We start from the raw sequence: 21210 nt of genomic DNA, 5'->3' as shown, positions 1-21210 counted from the left end.
TAATCAACGCTAATAAACGAAACGAAGTCACTTCGTTTCGTTTATTAACGTTAAGATCGTCAAATTAACGTTAATTTGTCGTTCTTAACGTTAATAAACGAAACGAAATGACTTCGTTTCGTTTATTAACGTTGATTATCGTAACGAAATGATATCGTTTCGTTCGTTAAGCATGCCTGAGAAAAAGACACATTACCTGTTTACCGCGGCAGTCGCTTTGGCCTATATTCACTTCTTTAATAAAGAAATTACAAAATATTAGTTTCGTGCTTTGCTAAAAAAAATACTAGATTTAATACTATTTCACAAAACGTCTCCTTCTTTTCTTCCCCTTTCTGTCATCCTTCGTTTAATATGGGAGTTTTCAAAATGAGCTGTCACTACATATACCACCTTGTCGTTATTACATCATGGAATTATATTTCTCAGTAGGTACATTACCATTGTTTACTATATAGTTTGGCAGCTTAAATAGAGGTTATATTGCGAATAGAGTGGAAGGCAGTGGACTAGGCAGTCGAATGCCATATAATGAAGGAATGGTGTTCGGAGTTTTTTCAAAGTTAAAAAAAAAAAAATGATAAAAGCTTTAATATAAATAAAACTATTGTTTTAATAACAACAAAAACGCCTTATATATTCTATATACATAAATTCGTAAGGGTTATCTCACTTTAAAATTTGAGTTTAATAATCTAAAGTTTTTTTTGAGACTGAGTCGAGAACTGTGCGTGTGAATATGCGAATTTTCACCGATCAGCTGTTAGTCGACTCAACGAAAAAGAAAAGTAACCAAACGTTCCAAACACGTATTACTGATGACTTGTAGATAGCCACAGAATGCTCGTTTAATTAAGGATTCGGCTTCATCCTTTGACATGGTTTTAACTTTATCCAATTGGTGGTAGAAACCGTTTTTGGTATTCTCGCTGCCAGAGTTGCACTACCCTGCAAAAATCGTTGGACCATGTTTCCACTGGAGTATTTACCATTCTACTCCACTGTATTGCAGCGATGGACCAACTCATGTTTCTACACGAACATGTTGTAAGCCGATCATTGCTCGTTTTTATCGATTGTAATCACTACACGATGTTTATTGGGCTGTGGGTACTCCATGGATTACTCTGATGTAATGCGGAGCTAGAGTATATGGTCCGGTCCTAGGACATCGCAATGTTAATTGGACCATATTTTTTGTATGAATTGTGGTTAATTTTGGAGCACTCGCTTGGTCCATAGCGAGTACTCCATACATGCATGCATGGAGTACTCGCGATTTTTGCAGGGTAAAGTTCACCATGACATTGTGCTGATTCGCGTGGCAAGAGGACTATAAGTTGGTGCAAACTCTCACGGCGTGCTTGATTTTCTGACTCATCCTTACTTATGTAATCGCACAGCTCTTTGGAAAGCCAATTTTGGATTGGTGGCAATCAATTCAGCTGCTTTCCTCATTGTTTTTTCAAAGCTCGTGCTTCGTACAGGGTTCTTTGGGTTAAACGACGTTTACGCTTGCGCGAGAATCGTTGACCGGGATGAATCGCTTTAGTGGCGCCTGTCTTGTTAATATTTTCGACAACATTATTATCGTCATCGTTTTGTGCATCAACTTGATCTTGAATACGTGGAATTGCTATCAAATCTTTATGAACAAATTTATCACCAACGGCAAATGCTTCATCCAAACGTTCTGCCGCATAGGCAGTCAATTTACTCTCTAATACGGTATTTTTTTTTTTTTTTGGTTTTGGGAATTGAATCTTTCAGTTCCAAAGATGGCAAGAAGACCCTTAAATTGCCCCTTAAATCGCCAGGTTAACAAACGTATAAGGGTAATATACTAGCAACATTTAGACGTGCCTAAGCAGCTAACACATGTCGCAAAGTAAAAATCCGTAGCACAAATGTTTTCCGTGTAACTGTTAAATATATGGCTTGTTGCCATGTGCTTTTTCAAGATTTGTAATTCCTCGTGAATTCTATTTTTGTGTCAGTATTACTGTGTTTGCTCTGTTCATGAATTTTTATATACATTTATATAGTAGCTTTAAGTTACAGCTTACTAATTTCTCTCCCGTCCAGCAAGTGGTACCCCCATCATGCCCAAGCCAGTGGTCTCAGACATCCTCCAATTGTTATAGAAATATTAATGTGACAAATTGGTGCGCTAAATCATCCAGCCAGTGCAGTTTGTAAAAACATGTTTATTTATGTAGATTTTTAATATTGTGAAGCCTTAAAGTCATCCAGATACTGCCATGTAGTGGCTTGTTTTCCCATTCAATATTTTATCCATATGTATGTCTCCATGATTTCATTGTGTATAACAGCTCTTCTTTATGGTTACTCATGTATCCAAAAATTATGTTGAAATAGATTTAATTTTAGTCACTTTAAGTTGAATGAATTAAAATATTTAATGTCACTTTAAGTTTGACCATGTGAATAATGCACTTGTATGTATCCATTTATATAGCAGCTCATATTTGTGGTTACTCATGTGTCGTGTTGATTTGTTAAATAATCCAGCTGGTACCATATGTGATAATTTGTTTTATTCATGTGATTATTCATTTTTATACAATCTTTAATGTATTTGTATTAAATGTTGGGTAGAACTAATTATACAATTAATTTTCATTTTACAGTTTTGTAGCTCCGTTATGTCATGCCAATGTGATACACAAATTTTGTAGATCCGTTATATCAAGCACCGTTTTAGGTAATTCTCAGTTTTCTTTATGTAGATTATTAATTTTTTAATTGTAAAGTTGTAATTCCAATTGTACAAATTTGTTTAATTGTGAAGTTTTTATTGCAGAGATAAAATTATGTATATATGCCAACTTATATATATTTTAAAATAATAACCAAAAACTTTTTAAGTGTTTATAAATTGAATTTTTATAATTTCAAGAATTAAAGTTTTATTATATTTTCTTTGTACGATAAAAGACCGTATTGTGTTAATTATAAATTGTTAAATATATTTATTTTAGATTTTGTATTAAATGTTGAGTAGAACTAATTAAGCAATTAATCTTTATTTTACAGTTTCTTAAATCCGTTACGTCATGCAAATTAATTTTTATATGTAATTATATTGAATTTATTTCACAATATTATTAATATCGGCGCATTTTGTTTAATTGTATATATAGTACTTTATTTATTTCATTTTTATTATTGAAATGGTTCATTTACGTTTAAAATGAATATACATGACTGTATATTTTATGTAAAAAGTCCCACAGTAATTTTTATTGTACCGTTTTGTAGCTCCGTTATATCATACGACTATGATAATAGATTTTAGGTAAATTAGAATTTTAATATTGCACATTATTAAAATTTATATTTTTATAAACGAAAGTTTATTCAATTAAATAACCATAATTTTAAAGTTTCACACTGCACGTTTTTTTTTTTTTTTAACAAAACACATTTTACTACATTTAAACGAAAATGCATAACACGAACATCTAACAAAATTGATGTTGCTGCTTCAGCAATACTTTTTTGATTTTGTAATACGGTATTGCAGATATGTTTCACAGAATCGGCATGTTTCAGCATCGGTCGCAACAAATGATCCGACATATGTATATTCTTTTGTATTTCAATACACCATTTCAGGTGGTAGATAAACAAATAATATGCGCTGTTCCAGCAAATCCAAACTTGTACTTTTAACGCCATCTAATTGCTTTAGAGGAGCTTCAAATGTTTAACGGCGGCTGCACATATTCATAAGCAGAAGTCTGGTTTCATGCTTCATCTCCAACAAAACCTATAAATAAATTTATAAGAAGATATTAAAATAATATCTATCAATATTATTTAAATTATAAAACATCGTACCATCATTTAACGGCGCAAATTCTGCAAATTTAAATAATTTTGTTGAATAAACAATACATTTTTTCAGAAATGTCACTAGTTTGAACGATAGAAAAGTCAATAAAGTTGGAGAAAAAAAGTGATGCCGTTTCATACTTTTCCAGGAAAATAAATTTGTATGGTTTTTATTACAATTTTTCCTCTGAATGAAAAAGTAGTTTCGCAAAGAGGCAAATCGAGTTTCATAGTGGGAGTTCAAGATGGCGGATTAGAAAGAGAAGCTGCCAACGTCAGTCACCTTGTAATTACATCATGCCGCCATCCAAGATATAGGGACACGAATTACGATACGAAACTTTACCATATAGATGCTTTGGAAATTCGATACCGATACTTTATACTCAATCCTCACAACAAAACACCTACCCTCACGTTCCAATGAACAGTGATCCAGATACCGATAAAAATTTAACATGAAAATGCAACAACACATTGATCATATGAATCACATTTGGGGGTCGCCGCTGGAAAATGTGGCAGGATTTCCGGGATTCTTCCGGCGGGAATGAAAATAACCGAAGAGAACTCACTGCCTTGCGGAAAGCACGCTCCCCTTGACGGGCATCAGTCTGGATAGGGAAGGCAGCAAAACGATTGTCAGTATAAGTTTTATAATCTTCCCACTTTCCTTTTTTAAAATTAAGATATCTGGCAAACTGTGGCAGCTTCCTACCACACGAGTGGGGCGTCTCCGTTTATCGTGTAGAACGTCTTCTATTTCTTCTATTTGGTCCGCCAACATCGCGCCTCTGCTGTCCGGCTTTAGGTCAGAGTGCCACAGATCGTGGTGGGCATTGAAATCGGTTAAGATAATGTCATTTTCGCCAGTGAGTATGATTTCTAGATTTCCATCGCCAGACCGGACAGATATGCTTTGACGTTCCAGGACACAGTCCCTGCAGCCGATGTCGGGATCAAATAGATTATATTTCAATGAGTGTTGGTTGATAAATGCGAGACCGCCTCCATTTTCACTCTTGTGATATTTTCTGTGGACGGTATACACAGGTCTTCAAAGCAGATCTTGCCGTGAGTTCAGTCTTTTGGATCGCGGCTGTTGTGCCGCTTCATAAAGGGGAACACGTCGTCACTCTCAGGGTAAGTGACGGGCGACTACACCTGAGGAGGCCAGGATGCAAGTACTGTTGTAGCCTTGGGACTGGACGTCCTTGGGTAAGCACTGAAATACCCGATTCAGTTGGGTTTGCGGCCTCTGGGAAAGTGGCACCATCCAAGGCAGGAGCTGTATTGGGCAGATATCGCAAACATATACATATATTCTGTGCTGAAAAACGATGCACAAGGTGGATAGGGACTACAGGTTTACGCCGATCACTTTATTGGCACAAGGTGGTTAGGGACTACAGGTTTACGCTGATCACTTTATTGGCGGCGGCGGCGCGCGGATGGACTGTCCTTCGTTCAATTACTCCAGAGAGGCTTCGAACCTAGCCCCGGGGTTAGAAATTGGTACTGCTGCGTCTGTTGAAAAAAAAGATACTTAAAATGGTCACACTTTTGTCTGTATATCTCGTGCAAAGCGTAATTTCACTTGGGGCGAACTCTTAATGATCGTCGCGAACACAATTCCTTTAAATCATTTGTGGCTCCTTGCCAGTCACGCACAAAGGCCACTTACGGTTGCTGTTAATGGTCCATTAATACACATGACTCTCGTGGCACAGTTTTACGGATTAGCATCAATGCCGACCGCCAGTCGCTACCACGCCTCCTCCTCCCTCACATCATATGCCAGCACAGAAGATATAGGACTACGACCTCGAACTCATACCTTCGTCGACGTCACTTTTCTAGAAGCTCTAGATGAAGCTCCGAAGGCTTTCTAACGGATGTTGTTGTCACCAGCTGCGCGGATGACAATTTGTGGAAGGGACGTAACAAATTAAATGCGGTTACACTGAAATGACAGTCCTTGGTCGGGACAAATCCCGAGTCGCTACGGTACATAGAATCGCCTGCCTTGGGAAGCGTCTTGGGGAGCAGTTCTTAATCTCGGAAATCAAGCTCTATGGAAAGTTACTCAAATAGCGGTTGCAAGATTGCACATGTTGTAAATGGTCTTTCTGAATATCTCTCAATATGTCGATCCCTGACCAATATAGAGAGCTTCTCTTAAATAATTATTGTAACTTGATAGAGCCCAAAGCTCCGTTCAAAGTTTCAGGTCTCAGGGTTATTGGAAAGTTCCTTAAAACTGAATACAAAATTTTCAGGTTCGGGCTACTTTTTGAATTTTCATTATCCTTCGACCACCTAGCAAACACTTTTTTCCCGAATGTGGCATTGCCATGGGGTTCTGAATTATATTCTTAGTTGTAAGAATCTAGCTCTACGAGAAGTTACTCGCATAGCGGCCGTAATAATCCACATGTTGTAAATGGACTTTCTAAATATATCGATTCCTGTCCGATCTAGAAAACTCCTTTATTCTAAATATTACAACCTAGTAGAGCCCAAAGATACGTTTAAAGTTACAGGTCACTGGGTTATCGGGAAGTTCCTTGAAACTTGAAAGCAAAATTTCCAAGCTCGAACGGTTTTTTGAATTTTCACGATCCCCCGACCACCTGGCGAAAATTTTTTCTGTTCTGAAATATGTTCTAAGATTTCAGAATCTAGCATGAAATTACATATTGTGACGAATATTACCATTACTAGTAATAAACTCCCAACACAAAAACATTGAAGCGAGCCACACTGTGTACATAAACACATCAATCATCATTTACACTCATATATATAAGGCACGAAGAGATATTGTTCGCACACACTTGTAATCATCAGCGAAGTATTACTCACATATACACACGAGTTAAGTATGTACTTTCGATTTTAAATAAAACAATATACTTTATTTGTATCTATATGTACTTTTTTTTTTTTTTTTTTTTTTTTTTTGTTACGTGGAAGGAGGAAATGCTTTATGCACTAACCGGGTTGTTAAGCCTCGGTGCTACTCTCTGTAGCAGCGAGCCTCTCCGAGTGTAGGACTCCCTTTCTTTTTCTTTATGGTCTACCCACTAAAACCTAACCTCCCACGGCCCGCGCATTTTCCGCACCTGGGACCGCGTTTAGCATAACTTCGGGCACGGAAGCGCGCTACGTGAGCTCTTTGGCTACTCTCACGTTATTGGGCTAAGCAACCATCTTGCCGTTTAGCGAGGAGAATAGTCCTTGCATATCTGCCGACCATGTCCCATCTGTCATTTCCGCAGGTCATTTTATGGATGACACTGCCCGGGGATAGGCCGCCTAGTGTTACTTCCACTCTTCTTCGTTGCTGTGCGAAGTGATCGCATTCGAAAAAGGTGTGGCGTACGTCGTCTATGAGCCCACAGTATAAGCAATTCGGATTTTCAACCTTGCCCATCCTGTGGAGGTATTCCCGGAAGTAGCCGTGGCCACTTAAAAACTGTGTCAGATAGAAGTCGACCTCTCCATGTGGCCGTTCTAACCATGGCTCCAGCTCGGGAATCAGTTCCCTGGTCCACTTGCCTGCAGTGCTGCAGCTCCATTGCTGTTGCCAGCGTCGGATAGAATATTTTCGCGCCTGCGCGGCAGCAACATCTCTACGTACTTCTCCTCGGAGGTGGTAAATTGATTTCCTCTCCTCAGCGAGAAGATGTATCGGTATGGTTCCCGCAATAACAAGAACTGCGTCTGCGGATACCGTGCGGTAAGCTGAGGCAATTCGTAGCGCCCCTCTGCGTTGGATAGAAGTAATAGCTGCTCGATACTTTCGGAATTTCATTGCATCCGCCCAAATCTCTGCACCGTACAAGAGTATAGAATCCGAAGCGGAAGCAAGCAACTTTCTTATACATGGCCTTGGCCCGCCTGTGTTTGCCATTAATCGACTTAAGTATCCTATGGTCCGTGCAGTTTTCTCACAGGCTCCTTGAAAGTGTTCCGAGAAGGTTAGTTTGCTATCTAGCCTCACCCCAAGGTATTTCGTGGAGCTGCGTGTTTGTACTTGTTGTTCTCCAACCATCATATTCGTAATGGTGGGAATTCGTCTCTTCGTGAGGATTACGATCTCAGTTTTCGCTGTCGCGAGCTGAAGTCCATGGTCACTCATCCATCTATTTACACTGCGCATTACTTGGTTTAATTTAAGCTGCGCCAGCTCGCAGTTCCGTGCTGTAATTACGGCAGCCACGTCGTCTGCGAAAGCGACAAGAAAAGCACTATCTGGCATGTGCAAACGAAGGAGGCTGTCATACGAAGCATTCCAGAGGTCGGGACCTAACACCGATCCCTGGGCCGCTCCGCCTGTTATCCTCACCTTTCTCTGACCTTGGTTTGTTTCGTACGTGAGCCAGCGATCTTTTAGGTAGTCCCCTAATATGGCTAGTAGATAAGGAGGTACCTTGAAAGAGTGTTTCAGCGCATCGAGCATATCGTCCCACCTGACGGAATTGAAGGCATTTTTCACGTCCAGCGTGACCAGTAAGACAACCGGCCTAGCTTGGTGGCACGCGGTTTCGGCTTTCCTTACCGCATTTATAACCTCGGCTATGGCATCTATTGTGGAGTGACCTTTCCGGAACCCATGCTGCCGATGGGACAGACCACCTCCATCGTCAATGGCTGCTATCAGCTGTTGTTTAAGGAGGCTTTCCATCATTTTCCCGGCCGTGTCGAGCATGCATAATGGTCGGAAAGATGACGGGGAGTTCGGGTCTCCCTTGCCTTTCGGGATTAGCACGAGGTGCGCTGTCTTCCACCTTGTAGGAAAGATCCTGGCTTCCAGGCATTTGTTATACATGTGCAACAGCAACTCAGGACTGCTCTTAGCAGCCAGTCTTATTGCTTCAGCTGGTATCCCATCTGGTCCTGGCGCTTTACCGGGCTTCATTCTGTGTAGGGCCGCTTTTAGCTCACCTTCACTGAACGGCTGCACGTCGTGGCCTTCGTGGGTGACGTGGCCACCCTCTCTGCTTGTGCGAGTGAGGAACAGAGCATCTACTATACTTCGCATCTTCCCCTCATCCATCGTTTGGTTCGGTGGGCGGAATTTCCCCATTACTATTTTATACCCTTGTCCCCAAGGATCACAATCAACTTCTTTGCAAAGCTTTTTCCAGCTATCAAGTTTGCTTTGCTTTATGGCGGCACAGAGAACCTTTTTTGCTCTTTTGTATGCCTCCGCATGCTCTAGCGCGTCAGGCCTGCTGCGTGCACGGGTTGCCAGCCTTCGCTTTCTGTGGCATACCCTGCGTAGTTCGGCGATTTCGCTACTCCACCAGTGCACTTGTTTTTTGCCTCTCCTAGGCCCTTTTCGTGGCATTGAGGTCTTGCATGCGTTGTTCAGACAACGCATGGTGGCTTCTACCGTAGCGTTCGCCGCTTCGGCACTGTCGACTATCTGTCGTGCGCTCGCTTGTACAACAGCGGAGAACTTTGCAGCGTCAACCTTAGAGGCGTCCCATTTTGTTTTCATACGGGGCGGTCTCTCTGTCCGACTTTGCCCTGAGTCATTAAGATGGAAGGTGATGTAGTTATGGTCACTACCCGTGAGATCCTCCATCACCCTCCATCCAGCCGCCTTTGACAGCAGGTTTTCCGATACTAATGTAATATCAGGGATAGAGTGTCCAAAGCCTGGTCGCCGATATGTCGGGGTCGTGCCGGTATTCAGAATGACCAATCCAAGCCGGGCAGCCATTTCTAGCACTAGCCTTCCTCTGGAGTTAGTCTGGGGCATTCCCCACTCAACAGCCCCAGCATTGAAATCTCCAGCGACGACCACGTTACCGGTTTCCTCACGCAAATCGTCTTCGAGTAGTTCTAGCTTATCTTTAAACCCTTGAATTGGATCGTTTGGGGACAGGTAGCAGCTCACTAGTGTGGTGTGCGCCACTGTTACGCGTACGTAGCCGTTTCCGACAACACGGCTTCGTACGCGGGCGCCAGTGTCTAGGATCCAGATCGCAGCAGCACCTGTTGAGTCTACGTGCCAGTCACTCCTGACTCTATAAGGTTCGCTGATGATGGCATAGCTGGCTCTGCTTTCAAGAACCAATTGGTCCAGCAGACTATCGGCTAACCTGCTTCGGTTCAGGTTGCCTTGGATGAACCTGGTCACTTGCGCGCCTGTTTGGCCTTTGCGGCAGCGAGTGCCTCCCTGAAGGTGCTGCATGCTCCAGACCCGGGAAGGTGGTCGACCTTCTCTGACTGGCATAAAAAGCACTTTGGAGTTCCCGTGCAGGCCGAGGCCTGGTGGCCACTCTGTCCGCACTTCCAGCAAGCACTGCTTCTATCAGGGCCTTCGCAGTCTGCTTTTTGGTGTCCGTAGCCTAGACACCTGAAGCATCGCTGCACGTCTACCCTCTGTCTAAGCCTGCATTGCAGCCAGCCGATACAGATCTTGCCCTTGGCTAGTAAAAGGACGCCAACAGCTTCGTCCACTTCAATGGCTGCCATCTTCTGTTCACGCTGGTTTGCCGAGAAAATAGACACACGGACCTGCCACGTCATTTCCCCGCCAGCAGCTTTCCTAACAGCCTGGGCAACTTCTTCGGCGGTCGCCAGACAGTCCATGCCCAGCACCTCTATCCGCATTCGCCGTGTAAGCTGCTTGGTTTCGCCCGCTTCTCCAACAGCGCTTCCTATCGCTTGGATGAACGCTGATTTATCGCCGCAACGTGCAGTTTCGATAAGTACACTCCCGGATTTGGTTTTTCGGACGGAGCGTATGACGGTTCCTGTATCTTCAGGCCGAAGCTCGCCCCGGATGGCTCCTACGACTTCGGCGTAGTTCTTTCCCTGGGCTGGTCTAACTACGAAAGTTGCGGCCCGTCTGTTTCTGGGCTTGCCTTTTCTTTTTGCCTTCTTGGCTTGCCCAGGTGGTGTCCTTTGTCCTTTCTCAGGGCGTGGTTTGGCTTTCCGGTTCCTTACGGTCGTCCAGGCCTCGCCCGAGATTGTCTTCGCAGAACCCTCATCGCACTTTTTCTTGGCCTCCGAGGCCCCCGGTTGCGAGCCAGAGTTCGTTCGTGCTCTTTTGTTCCCACGAGTCGCTTTCGGTTCTGTGTACTCTGCGCTTTTACCCTCTAATAAAGAGCGCATACGACTCAGTGTCTCTTCAAGTTGTGCCATGCCGTTCTTTATGTCCATCGACACATTTTTCTGTTTGGCCGCAGCAGCCTGCATGCTGCGCAGCACAACTCTTGCATACTCGAGGAGGTCAACTTGACTTGTCCTCCCCGGTGTTGCACCGCATACGGAGGTTTCCCGCCCGTCCTTGCCGTCACCTTGCTGTCCAGGGGTAGATGGGGTGGCATCTACTTTCCTACTAGCTTTTGTCCCCCCTTGCGTTCGTCGTGGGGTGTCCCTGGCCATTGCTGACTCGCCAACCTGTTTCTCTGCTGGTGCTATTGTCGCATTGCTAGCGGCTTTTAACACCGGCGATCGGAGCACCTTGCTGCTCCTTTGAAAAGCGGTTACACCGCTATCATTAGCCTCGTTACTTTTACGCGTGTCAATTGTTTGGTTCATTTCTTTTCGGTTGGGTCTCCGCTCCAAGCCGCTATCTCCGCCCGATGTGCAGTCGCCGTTTTAGATTCCCGTGGTTATCTTTGCATGTGCAGGGAGGCCACGCGAGGGTTGACACAGGTCCTTATGAGAGTCTGTGTTCAGAGCCAGAATCCGGCGTAAGTCAGGAGTCATCTCAACTGATCCTGCACCACCAACTTAATGGTGACGTGGCTTCGAACGTACTTGGAGACCTGCCAAGGTTTTAACGAGACGGAGACGAAGACGATATTAGCCCACCAGCCGTTTCGACGAGGTGTCACCCTCGGCTACTAAGATGGTAGAATACCGTCCACGCCAGCCCATAGCAATCTTTTCCTTAACATTTTCCAGTTGTCGCCGTCAGGATCTTACTGGGCTCAATCCTGAGGATGCTTATTGAAGTTTTAGGGCGGCACCCACTCGCCCTGCCACCAAGATTCATTGGGCATGTGTGGCCTTTTGCGCCACGCCCTCCTCTATGGTCGCTCTTGGTCGGGGACTGCTTATTGGTTATTCGCAGCTAACCTACTAGAGGCCGTTCACGATCCGCCACCTTGTGACCCCGGTGGAGCCCTGAGCTCAGCCTCCACCATCTATATGTACTTTAATGAATTCTAAACTGAAGTTCATATGCTTCAGTGTAATAGAAGACTAACTTATTTCTATGCTTAATCGTCTATGTATATGCTCTGGTTTCTTTTGTTTAGTGGCTGCTGATAATGTTCAAAAAAAGGATCTTGCTGATAATGTTTAAGTAGAAATCTTATCTATGCTTACAATGGTTGAATAGGAATCTTTTGTTCGCTGATAATATTTTATTTGGTTTTGTTTATGTTTTGTTTATGTTTGTATTTGGTTTATGTTTAAATAGAAATCTTATCTTTGCTTACAATGTTTTGGTTTCTGATAATGGTTAATAGATAGATAGACAATGTTTAAAGAGGACCATACTTTTTATGTAAACTACTGATTCTATATCATACATGGGATGATGTTATCGGTACTGTAGTGTATTTTCTGTTGCACTAACTCTCCTCCCTCTTAAAATTAAATGTCCTCATTTACAATTTGGACTCTAGTAATTTTTGTTTTTTCTTCATGGTCTTTTTGACATTGTATTAGTGCTCTTTGATAAAGTATATTCCTTCTCCTTACTCTAAATTCTAATAATAGTTTGGTTATTGTGATTAATAGGGTTATAATTAATATAGTTATAAATGTAGTCTTGATTGGATTTTGTTCAATTGGTACAAATATGGATAATATTTCGTCTAGATGATTGAGATTCCAAGTATTCTAATATATCTAGATTTTCTTTATGCTTTTTATGGAGTATTTTTACCATAGTTTCCCTAATGTTTATATATACTTCGTTATTTAATGTTATATTGGTTTTGAAATAAATTGAAAAATCTCCATCTAAAATCTCGTTATCTAATATATTCAATCCGCTAATAATAATGTTTCCGTTACCATAATTAATAAAGGGTGGATTCTTTTCTTTTATCATTTTACATTGAGCATTATTTTTCTCTTATATTTGTATTGTACATCCGTCCTTTTTATTCTGCTTACATATAGTTTGATCTATAAAATCTTTACATTTATTGATTCTTACGTACTGATTTCCTTTACATAAAGCAATATTTTTATCCATAACTAATTTTCCTTTTTTTGAAGCTAATGAGTGGATGTAGAATTGTTCACATTTTTCTTTGATTTTTGGGTATTTGTAAACTGTTACAAAGTTTTGTTTGAATTTAACAATTTTAATTTCTGCATATTCTAAAATATTTATGGTTAAAACATTTGTTTTTTCATAATTTATTTAATAATTTTTCCCAAATTATTAAATAAATTATAAAATTAAAAAATTGCTTCAAATAAATGTTTTCATACATTTAAAACAAAAAAAAGCAATATGGGCAATCCCCGATTATTAAAAATCATTTGTTTTTTCTTTCGCAATGATTTCTGTAATTTCTTCTAAGTCCAATGAAGTTGACAGGAAGTTGTTATTTTTTGCTAAATTAGGAGAGTATTAAGTTCATTGTAGACTTCTGTGAGTATTAATTTTTCAGAGAAATCCTTGGGGTTTAATTTGTTTAACATTTTTTCGAAATTACTATTTATTATTTTTTGTTTATTGTGTCCCTCAATTAGTTGATTGATTCTTGTCTGTATCTCTACTTCATCATCGCGGTCTGGTGTACCTGTTATCCATTTTAATATCGTCCCTAAAGCGTTTAATCCTCTTTTAAATCTATTAACTGGATTAATCTGTTTTATTAATATTTCAATTTTTCGGTGTAATATTTTCACTTCAGGATTTGAATCTAAATTATATTTTGAGTTTAATATATTTTGGTAAGGTGTTAATATTCTAGTTAAATTTGTAATATGATATAAATAATCATAGCTATCAAATATAAAAGCTGGATTCGTTTCTATTAATATATAATCTTTTCCTTTCAGGTCTGTAATACTTGTGTCTGAACTAATTCTGTTTATGCACAGCAAGATTATTATTATTGTGAGATTCATTTCTAGTTCGTACGGATGTTATCTTTGTGTATTATTCTTTTATCAGTTGTTGTGACTGTTTTACCGTTATCCTGTTCAATTATTTTTTTCATAAATCTATCGTGTTTTTTATTTCTTCGGCTTCTCTTAACGTAAATAATATCACCTTTCTCGTAAATAATCTGTTTGTTCGGTGCCTTTTGTTGGGTGATATCTCTATCTTGCTTATAACGAATTCTGTTTCTGATAACTGTATAGTCGTATCCTCCCCTGTTGAAAAAAACGTCCTCGGGTTTATGTCCTGTGACCGAGTGAATGGTTTTATTGTACTGTCGTACTGCTTCGAATATTACCTCTTCGTGTTTACCTTTGGTTTCCTTTACTAGTAAGTTAGTTAGCTCCACTATTGTGCTGTGCGTCCGCTCTACTTGACCGTTCGTTGTCGAATGTTGTGGTGGCACTGCTGTGTGCTGTATATGTAGTCGATCGTATAAGGATTTTGCTACTACATTAACATATGTCGGGTCGTTATCAGTTGTTAGGTTCGTTGCGTATGGGAATATTTGGGATAGTATTTCATTCAAATATATGTATGAGTTTTTCTTATCTGGTATTTTTCTTATATAGCAGAATTTTGAGTATCTATCTACTGTAGTTATATATATTTGGTTGTCCATAAAAAATGTATCCATGTGCAGATGTGTACCTACTTCATTTGGTATTGGTGTTTTTCCGTAAAGTAATTTATTAGGACGTATGTCGTATTTACATTTTTTACATATCTCACATATTTGTGCTGCCTTCTTTGCCATATCTCGCATGTTAGGCCAGTAATAGCTCTTAGACAGTTCTTTTATATTATTTCTATAATTTCTATGTGCTCTTCTGTGTATTTGTTCAACTATCTCATTCTGTTCATTTTCGTCAGTGATGTCTCTGACTAATGCATTTGTTATTACAAAAGTAGTGGTTGGGAAAGTTTGTACTAGTGTAGTTTTTATTTTGTATAGAATTTCTTCGGTAGTGATTATGGCGTTAATATTGTTTGGGTGTAGTACGCCTTTAATATCACTTATCAATTGTTCTATAGTTGTGAAGTATATGGTATGTCTAAATTTTCCGAATATATTTTTACTTTCTATTCTTACTAATCCATTGTTAGTTTGGATAATAATTTGATTATTAAAATGGTTTAAGCTAGTGCCTACCCTTCTTATGGTTTCAGTGGGTGAGCTGAGTTGAGAGTGCTGCGATTCTGAGTCGGTTAATTGATTAATTTGTTGCCGACTTAGTGCATCCGCAACGATGTTTTGAGAACCTGGTTTGTATACCAATTTGGCACCGTATTCTTCTATTTGGTTTTTCCACCTTTTTAGTTTATTATTAGGGTTCTTCTCTGAAATAGAGTAGGTTAAGGACTGATGATCCGTATAGATTGTAAGGTCTGATCGTCCATATAAATAGTTTCTGAGTTTTTGTAGTGCCCAAATTATGGCTAATAACTCTTTTTCGTTTGTGCTATATTTTTGTTCCGTCTCGCTTAGTGTTCTGGATATAAAACAAATGGGATTTCTACCTTGGGATAACACAGCTCCTATGGCAAAATTACTTGCGTCCGTGGTTAAATCAAAGGGTTTATTGAAATCGGGTTGAAAGAGTTCGACTTGTGCTTGTAATTCCTTTTTTAATATATTCATCGCTTTTATGGCTTCCTCATCTAATTTTATTTGCATTCTTTCACTTTGCTTTTTCTTTACGATACCGTTTTCTCCTCTTAAAAACAATGTTAGGGGTTTGGTAATCTTGGCGTAGTCTTTGATGAATTTTCTATAATATCCTGCTAGCCCTAAAAATTATCTTAGTTCTTTCAGATTCATAGGCACAGGGTAGTTTTTTATGGTCTCAATTTTTTGTGGGTCTACAGTTATTCTGTTATGTTTAATAATATGTCCTAAATATTCAGTGCTGTCTTTGAAAAAATGAGATTTTTCATATGAAATCTTCATATTTGCTTGACGCAGTGCATTTATAACAATTCTTATGTTTCCATATGTTCATCATGTGAGGATGAATATATTAACACATCGTCTATATATACATGTACGAATTTTCCTATGTAATTTCTTAATATGTCATCTACGCATCTTTGAAATATTGAAGGTGCATTCTTTAGTCCAAACGGCAGCATTAAGAATTTATCTTTTGCTCCGTGTTTAGGCCCAATGCCTAACTTTTATCTGATTGACGGCGCCCCTCCCTAACGTTTTGATAATATTTCCAGCCACCCACACTCACGCCGCATTTGTGTGCATGCATGCACATGCATGCGTTTCATACGCATGCACGTGTGTGTGCGGGTTGTCAGCACCCATGCACGTATATGTGGGGGTTGTTGTGTGTGTGGCTTTTTTCCCCTCCTTAATACCAGAGGACTTTTTCGCGGCTTAGCGGTTGTCCTCAACGGGATAACCGGCCTCTTTTTCGATCGACCGCCAACCAGCACACATCGCAAGGATCACCATCGTCACTTAAAGCGCCAAGGTAATATTGTATCAACACTGTATATATTCCCATCACTCTAAATTAAAGTATTATTTTATAACGAGGAATTCCTCTTGTGTTTTTATTTATTTCTTTTGAGCGAACCATCCACTCCAAGATCGACGCGTGTGCGCCTACCCACTGCCGGTTCCCGACGCACCCAGGCCGAACATTGGTCCTTACTCCCCGAAAAAGGAACTAAAAGCACCTACAAATTACAGTCCACATATCAACCTGCACAGCACATTTGCATACTAGACAATTTGTCAAAGGATTGCCGCAGCAGCCAAACACAACACGAGAAAAGTGGGATTATATTACACAAATTAGCAGCCACCGGAGCCACAGCCATCACAGCAATAAATACCGCCAGCACAAAAACCAATAAGAAGTAAGTGTCATATTTCTTGCCACTTTTTTTTGAGTGTCCGTGACTAAAAAATTAAGAAGATACCCGTGTTTTTGCGAAAAAATTGAGATCGAGCGGGGGTGAAAAAGGTGAACTTTATTTTAGTTAGCGCCAGTTTTTTTTCTTTCTTAAATTGTTTTTTCTTCGAATTTAATTCACTTGGTTTTAATATTTATTTCGGTCCTTGTGATTATCTGGTTCATCCCCCCACAAGCGGTAAGGTTTTCCAGACACAACACAAGGAAGAGGATAACCTAAACCCACTTTCCTCACTATATTGAATAGGTTTTTTTGTTGTTGTTATTTCGTGCACATCACAAAACGAAGTTAAGTTCAACTTAGTTAATCCGGCGCTCACTTCACTGAAAACACTTTTTGCACTTTTTTTCCGCTTATTCTCAATTCCGAAAAACAATATCGCACGCACTTGTCTTTTTACAATTCAACCATTAAACTGTGTAGGTGGCGAGTGGGCCCCTTTTTCTGTTATTTACTGCCGAGGCAAAAGTCCAAAAATAAATCCTTTTTGTTGTCGCTGTTGTGACAAAAAGTCCATAAAATAAACCCTTTTTCGTTGTCGCTACCAAGACAAAAAGTCTGCAATAAACAAAATAAATAATAAACTTGAAGTTCAATAGTTTTTATTTAGGGCTGGGCAGGCATTTTAACTCTGAAGAGTTCCATTTCTATAATCGGCAATTTTCTCGTTAATAAACGTAAATAAAACAATGGAAACCTACATCCGTTTAGCAGAATCAATCGCAGAGTTTGATAAAGATTACAGCCTTATTCCGGAGAGCGACCATAGCAAACACACCCTTGCAATACAGCAGGAAGAGTTGCGGCTCTTGTGGAAGAAGGTAAAGTCTGCGTTTGATTCGCTATTGGGATCTGATGAGGTGTCAGCGGATGACGTTATGGCGATCAGAAAGAAGCAAAAGGCAGCATACGCAATCTACGTGCGATGTTCAGCGTCTATATCTGCTGAGGCAGAAAAATACAAGAAAGCGGACAAGAACGTCAACCCTGAGCAAGAACCTCATGCGCATAAAATTCGCCTCCCTGCTTGCGACACGGAAGTTTTTAAAGAGGATTATCTGTCTTGGCCAACTTTTCGCGACCTTTTCACGGCAATTTATATAAACAATTCCAGCTTGAAAGGGGTGGAAAAGTTATTCCATCTCAACAACAAAACGCAGGGCGAAGCAAAAGATATCGTTAAAAAATGCCCTCTCACAAATGAAGGATTCAAGATGGCCTGGAAAAACTTGTGTGAAAGATACGAAAACAAACGTATCTTAGTTAACACACAACTACAAATTTTATTTAACTTAAAAAAGGTAGAAAGTGAGTGTGGCAGTTCAATAAAAAAGCTGCAAAATGATATAAATAATTGTATTTCGTCCCTCAAATGCCACAAAATTGACACTTCCAGTTGGGATGCAATCCTGACCTATCTATGCTCAACCAAGTTACCAGAGAGCACGCTGGCTCTTTTGGAGCAAAGTATAGACCATAAAATGGACATATCCAAGTGGGAGGATATGGATAAATTCCTGTCTAATCGGTTTCAGACACTTGAAACAGTGTCTGGTTTTACAGGGCATGCCACTTCGAAAGTGCAAAAACAAAACGCTTCGCGACAATCGTCAGAAACCCCTACGAAAAGACTTGGTGCTTTTCAAACGAAAATATCCAAACCAACAATAAAATCAATTTGTAAAATGTGTAAATCCCCTGAACACAGATTACGCAACTGTTCACGCTTCTGTGAGTTAACCCCAGTAGAAAGGATTAAATTTATAAAATCCACAAGTGGCTGCCTGAATTGCTTATCCCCAGGACACACCGTGACGAAGTGCACCAGTTCCTACAACTGTTCCAAATGCCACTCTCGTCACCACACGCTCCTGCATGCGGATACATCTCAGCACACGGCTGTACGCAATCCTTTCAAAGATGCGGATAATATCCCAACAACTTCGGCACAGGCGCGACAATCTGCGAACCAGAATGTAAAATCCTGTCATGCCAATTCCAGCACAGGCGTGCTATTAGGAACTGCTCGCGTACACATCCGCCATAATGGTACCGACTTTTTCGCACGGGCATTAATTGATTCAGGGTCTGAATGTTCCTTTATAACTGAAAGACTGAAACGCAGAATCAATTTGCCAGCGAGAAAAATGCATGCCCAAGTTTCCGGCATCACAAATTCGGTGTCAGCTCAGGTGAAAGAAGCATCCAAAATTGAATTACGTTCACCAGTGGATGCCTGCTTCAGCCTGACTACACCCGTTCTAGTCTTAGCCAAACTCACTGGGAATCTTCCATCCTGCCATATCAACGTCATGACTATGCAGGCATTCCCAGACTTGGTTTTGGCAGACAAGAGGTTCTACATCAACGAAGATGTAGACCTCATACTTGGAGGAGACATATATCCCCAAATTATACTGAGCGGTCTGAAAAAGAATGTACTAAATACACTTTTGGCCCAAGAGACAGTGTTCGGTTGGATACTAACCGGTCGCATCGAAGCACCGAGTCCCACGAAGAGCATCATGTCATTCTACAACGAGGTTGCGTTGGACAACCAATTAAAAACTTTCTGGGAGGTAGAAAATGTTCCCAAAAATAAAATGCTTAATGAAGAAGAAAGGTATTGTGAACAATTATATAAGGACACAACAAAACGTGATGAAAGTGGAAGATATACAGTTTCCCTACCATTCAGGCAGGATTACCCTGAGAAGATTGCATTAGGACCGTCCCTAAAGCGCGCATGTTCACAATTCTTCAGAAATGAGGGGCGATTACTGAAAAACCAAGAGTTAGGGAAAGAGTATGTTCGGGTGTTATCCGAATACGAAACGCTTGTACATATGAAAAAAATTAAAAATAATGTACCATCCGACGATTCGGATAATTATTTTCTGCCACACCACGCAGAAAGTGTAACGACGAAAGTCCGAGTCGTTTTCAATGCCTCAAGCCCGACGGCTAATGGCACCAGCCTAAACGACATTCTCCTCCCTGGTCCAATACTACAAGCAGATCTCCCAATTCTTATTCTACGTTGGAGACTCTATCGATATGTCTTTAATAGCGATATAGAGAAAATGTATAGGCAAATTTGGATGGATGCCAACCATATCAAATTTCAGAGGAAAGGACATTAGTGAACCAATAGGCCTCTACGAGTTAAAGACTGTAACGTTCGGAGTTAACTGCGCTCCATACCTGGCCATCAGAACGCTTCTACAGCTAGCTGACGATGTGGAGCATTCCCATCCAACAGCATCGAGCATCCTGCGAGAGTGCATGTATGTAGACGTCGTATTAGCGGGAGGACACACCATCGCATCGGCCATTAAGGCAAGGGATGAAATACGACAGGTACTACAGTCAGCTGGTTTTCCACTTCGGAAATGGACATCAAACTCGGAGGCAGTTCTAAAAGATATCCCGAAAACTGATCGACTAAGCGAAGACTTTCTGGCGTTCGAAGACACCAGCACCGTGAAGGCATTGGGCATAAGATGGAATGTGCACTCCGATCTCTTTTATTTTAAAGCAGGACCACTGGAGGATCCAGAAAAACTAACTAAGCGAGAAATATTGTCAGCCATCGCCAAGCTGTTCGACCCATTAGGGTGGCTCGCCCCAATGGTCATAGTGGCGAAAATATTAATGCAGAATATTTGGTTAGAAGGCACCGGATGGGATGAGCCTGTCTCACCAAATACATTAGAACGGTGGAAAACCTTCACCCAACACTATGGCGAAATAGATAACATACGGATACCGCGGTGGGTAAATTTTTCCCCGGAAGGCGAAATAGAAATCCACGGTTTCTGTGACGCTTCCGAGAAAGCATATGCTGCAGCGATATATATGCGCGTAAAAAGAGACGATCAGGTTTTCATACACTTACTCTTAGCAAAAACCAGTGTAGCTCCAGTGAAAACCATCTCGCTACCACGTTTAGAACTCTGCGGCGCCGTGCTTCTCGCAGAAATGATGGAATCAATATTCCGAAATATTCATTTGGGACCAGTAAAAGTTCACCTCTGGACGGATTCAACCATCGTACTCGCATGGATACGCAAGCGGCCTGTACTTGGTCAACCTTCGTCGCACATCGAATCACCAAGATCCTCGATATGGTCGGTAATAAGGACTGGCTTCACGTTGACTCGGAATCTAACCCAGCGGACTTAGGGAGCAGAGGACTACTAGCGTCAGATTTGGTCAACAATTCGTTGTGGTGGCAGGGACCTTCTTGGCTGCAAGAA

At 40.8% G+C, this 21210-nt stretch overlaps 1 pseudogene; it reads right to left on the bottom strand.

Annotated features, from left to right (window-relative positions):
* Window positions 1-1060: 1060 nt before the first annotated feature.
* LOC137246045 (lipid storage droplets surface-binding protein 1-like) lies at window positions 1061-11421 on the bottom strand (annotated as a pseudogene).
* Window positions 11422-21210: the final 9789 nt, after the last annotated feature.

Source organism: Eurosta solidaginis, chromosome 3, assembly GCF_040869045.1.
Source record: "Eurosta solidaginis isolate ZX-2024a chromosome 3, ASM4086904v1, whole genome shotgun sequence".
Taxonomy (NCBI): domain Eukaryota; kingdom Metazoa; phylum Arthropoda; class Insecta; order Diptera; family Tephritidae; genus Eurosta; species Eurosta solidaginis.
This window is presented reverse-complemented; position numbering and strand designations above follow the sequence as displayed.